Raw genomic sequence first — 5,123 nt, forward strand, 5'->3', positions numbered from 1 at the left:
CTTAGGGGTCACATCAGAGAGCTTTGGGGTCCAGGCCACATGGGGTTAATGTTACAGGGTTTTGGAGTTCAGGCCTGAGGGGAGCACATCACAGGGCAATGAGGTCACATCGCAGGGTTATGGGTTCCTGGTCTCGGGGGGTCACATCACAGAGCTATGGGGACTGGGCCTCAAGGGGTCACAGCACAGAGCAATGAGGAATGGGCCTCAGGGGGTTACATCACAGGGTTATGGGGTCAGGGCCTCAGGGGGTCACAGCACAGAGCAATGGGCCTCAGGGGTTACATCACAGGGTTATGGGGTCCGGGCCTCTGGGGTTTACATCACAGGGCAATGGGGACTGGGCCTCAAGGGGTCACAGCAATGAGGAATGGGCCTCAGGGGGTTACATCACAGGGTTATGGGGTCAGGGCCTCAGGGGGTCACAGCACAGAGCAATGAGGAATGGGCCTCAGGGGGTTACATCACAGGGTTATGGGGTCAGGGCCTCGGGGTCACAGCACAGAGCAATGGGCCTCAGGGGTTACATCACAGGGCAATGGGGACTGGGCCTCAAGGGGTCACAGCAATGAGGAATGGGCCTCAGGGGTTACGTCACAGGACTATGGGGTCCGGGCCTCAGGGGGTCACATCACAGGGTTATGGGGTCCGGGTCTCAGGGGTCACATCACAGGGCTATGGGGTCCGGGCCTCAGGGGGTCACATCACAGGGTTATGGGGTCCGGGTCTCAGGGGTCACATCACATGGTTATGGGGTCCGGGCCTCAGGAGGTCAGAGCACAGGGGCAGTGACACTATAGGTGGAGGATTGTTTTGCCTGAGCGGTATATACCGTGCTCTGTGAGATTATTACAGATCTTACGTGGCCTCTCCAGTGTATTTTCCATCTGTTCTTGGCTCAGGGAGGAGACGACTTATTTCCAACCTTTGGAATGTAATAAAATAAGAATTTCCTTATTGTCGGTGAAGTTCAGGTCTCCGGCAGAAGAAAGATTGTGCAGCCAACACATTGGAGAAGTGACCCCACCCCAAGTCTACTGCACCCCCCGATGTGCCGCCTCCGGAGATTATACCGGAGTCACTTATTAACCCTTTATGTGAATGAGAAGTTGTCACAGTCCGACGCTCTTCACATGGACGGTTTTTGTGCTCAGGGCTTAAACCATAAGTACTTACCTGAAGCATCTTACACTAATACATAAGTATCATATACATAACGGCTGAGGCCATGACCGCGATCGAGGGCAAAAAGCAAGACCTACAATCCAAAAAGGAATGAAAGTCGGCAACTCAACGGTCTTCTTTATTAGATACTCACATCAATGGTTACAGGAGAGGGGTGATAAGTGGGGGGGTACAGCAGGCAAGTGGGGTGATAAGTGGGGGGTACAGCAGGCAAGTGGGGTGATAAGTGGGGGGGTACAGCAGGCAAGTGGGGTGATAAGTGGGGGGTACAGCAGGCAAGTGGGGTGATAAGTGGGGGGTACAGCAGGCAAGTGGGGTGATAAGTGGGGGGTACAGCAGGCAAGTGGGGTGATAAGTGGGGGGTACAGCAGGCAAGTGGGGTGATAAGTGGGGGGTACAGCAGGCAAGTGGGGTGATAAGTGGGGGGTACAGCAGGCAAGTGGGGTGATAAGTGGGGGGGTAAAGCAGGCAAGTGGGGTGATAAGTGGGGGGGGGGGGGGTAAAGCAAGACGAGTATTAATAGTATTAATGTCTTGTTGGAGAGGCTTAAGCACACTACATCTATACCAGTGTATGTTAGCTAGAGTGCCTCCAGCTGCTGCAAAACTACAATTCCCAGCATGCCCGGACAGCCAACGGCTGTCCGGGCATGCTGGGAGTTGTAGTTTTGCAGCAGCTGAAGGCACCCTGGTTGAAAAACACTGATCTACAGTATACTCTAAACCCTATGGTGACTACTCCAAAGGTAGTTTGGGGCTGTTTCTTGTATGAGGCTTAGATACACTGGCACATCTATATAATGAGTAGGTTTATGTGGTGTGCTGTATCACACATAAGAGGCTTAGATACACTGGCACATCTATATAATGAGTAGGTTTATGTGGTGTGCTGTATCACACATAAGAGGCTTAGATACACTGGCACATCTGTATAATCAGTAGGTTTATGTGTGTACTGTATCACACATAAGAGGCTTAGATACACTGGCACATCTATATAATCAGTAGGTTTATGTGGTGTGCCGTATCACACATAAGAGGCTTAGATACACTGGCACATCTATATAATCAGTAGGTTTATGTGGTGTGCTGTATCACACATAACAGACTTAGATACACTGGCACATATATATACTCAGTAGGTTTATGTGGTGTGCTGTATCACACATAAGAGGCTTAGATACACTGGCACATCTGTATAATCAGTAGGTTTATGTGTGTACTGTATCACACATAAGAGGCTTAGATACACTGGCACATATATAATCAGTAGGTTTATGTGGTGTGCTGTATCACACATAAGAGGCTTAGATACACTGGCACATATATAATCAGTAGGTTTATGTGGTGTGCTGTATCACACATAAGAAGCTTAGATACACTGGCACATCTATATAATGAGTAGGTTATGTGTGTGCTGTATCACACATAAGAAGCTTAGATACACTGGCACATCTATATAATGAGTAGGTTTATGTGGTGTGCTGTATCACACATAAGAGGCTTAGATACACTGGCACATCTATATAATGAGTAGTTTTATGTGGTGTGCTGTATCACACATAACAGACTTAGATACACTGGCACATCTGTATAATCAGTAGGTTTATGTGGTGTGCTGTATCACACATAACAGACTTAGATACACTGGCACATCTATATAATCAGTAGGTTTATGTGGTGTGCTGTATCACACATAAGAGGCTTAGATACACTGGCACATCTGTATAATCAGTAGGTTTATGTGGTGTGCTGTATCACACATAAGAGGCTTAGATACACTGGCACATCTGTATAATCAGTAGGTTTATGTGTGTACTGTATCACACATAAGAGGCTTAGATACACTGGCACATCTATATAATCAGTAGGTTTATATGGTGTGCCGTATCACACATAAGAGGCTTAGATACACTGGCACATCTATATAATCAGTAGGTTTATGTGGTGTGCTGTATCACACATAACAGACTTAGATACACTGGCACATATATATACTCAGTAGGTTTATGTGGTGTGCTGTATCACACATAAGAGGCTTAGATACACTGGCACATCTGTATAATCAGTAGGTTTATGTGTGTACTGTATCACACATAAGAGGCTTAGATACACTGGCACATATATATAATCAGTAGGTTTATGTGGTGTGCTGTATCACACATAAGAGGCTTAGATACACTGGCACATATATAATCAGTAGGTTTATGTGGTGTGCTGTATCACACATAAGAAGCTTAGATACACTGGCACATCTATATAATGAGTAGGTTATGTGTGTGCTGTATCACACATAAGAAGCTTAGATACACTGGCACATCTATATAATGAGTAGGTTTATGTGGTGTGCTGTATCACACATAAGAGGCTTAGATACACTGGCACATCTATATAATGAGTAGTTTTATGTGGTGTGCTGTATCACACATAACAGACTTAGATACACTGGCACATCTGTATAATCAGTAGGTTTATGTGGTGTGCTGTATCACACATAACAGACTTAGATACACTGGCACATCTATATAATCAGTAGGTTTATGTGGTGTGCTGTATCACACATAAGAGGCTTAGATACACTGGCACATCTGTATAATCAGTAGGTTTATGTGGTGTGCTGTATCACACATAAGAGGCTTAGATACACTGGCACATCTATATAATCAGTAGGTTTATGTGGTGTGCTGTATCACACATAAGAGGCTTAGATACAATGGCACATCTATATAATCAGTAGGTTTATGTGGTGTGCTGTATCACACATAAGAGGCTTAGATACAATGGCACATCTATATAATCAGTAGGTTTATGTGGTGTGCTGTATCACACATAACAGACTTAGATACACTGGCACATCTATATAATGAGTAGGTTTATGTGGTGTGCTGTATCACACATAAGAGGCTTAGATACACTGGCACATCTATATAATCAGTAGGTTTATGTGGTGTGCTGTATCACACATAAGAGGCTTAGATACACTGGCACATATATAATCAGTAGGTTTATGTGGTGTGCTGTATCACACATAAGAGGCTTAGATACACTGGCACATCTATATAATGAGTAGGTTTATGTGGTGTGCTGTATCACACATAATAGGCTTAGATACACTGGCACATCTATATAATGAGTAGGTTTATGTGGTGTGCTGTATCACACATAAGAAGCTTAGATACACTGGCACATCTATATAATCAGTAGGTTTATGTGGTGTGCTGTATCACACATAAGAGGCTTAGATACACTGGCACATATATAATCAGTAGGTTTATGTGGTGTGCTGTATCACACATAAGAGGCTTAGATACACTGGCACATCTATATAATGAGTAGGTTTATGTGGTGTGCTGTATCACACATAAGAAGCTTAGATACACTGGCACATCTATATAATGAGTAGTTTTATGTGGTGTGCTGTATCACACATAATAGGCTTAGATACACTGGCACATCTATATAATGAGTAGGTTTATGTGGTGTACTGTATCACACATAAGAGGCTTAGATACACTGGCACATCTATATAATCAGTAGGTTTATGTGGTGTGCTGTATCACACATAAGAAGCTTAGATACACTGGCACATCTATATAATGAGTAGGTTTATGTGTGTGCTGTATCACACATAAGAAGCTTAGATACACTGGCACATCTATATAATGAGTAGGTTTATGTGGTGTGCTGTATCACACATAAGAAGCTTAGATACACTGGCACATCTATATAATGAGTAGGTTTATGTGGTGTGCTGTATCACACATAATAGGCTTAGATACGCAGATAAATGGGCCATTTCCTGGAATGTCTTAGCTGCAGGTCATGGTAAGGTTGGGCATGGGAGGTCCGAGCTCCTTGCCCCCAGGTCGCTGCCCAAACTGGTTCTGGTCATGTGTGTAAGGCTTCAGGTAGATACCTGCCTGGAATGCAGGTAGGTGT

Source organism: Hyla sarda, chromosome 8 (assembly GCF_029499605.1).
Source record: "Hyla sarda isolate aHylSar1 chromosome 8, aHylSar1.hap1, whole genome shotgun sequence".
NCBI classification, from domain to species: Eukaryota; Metazoa; Chordata; class Amphibia; order Anura; family Hylidae; genus Hyla; species Hyla sarda.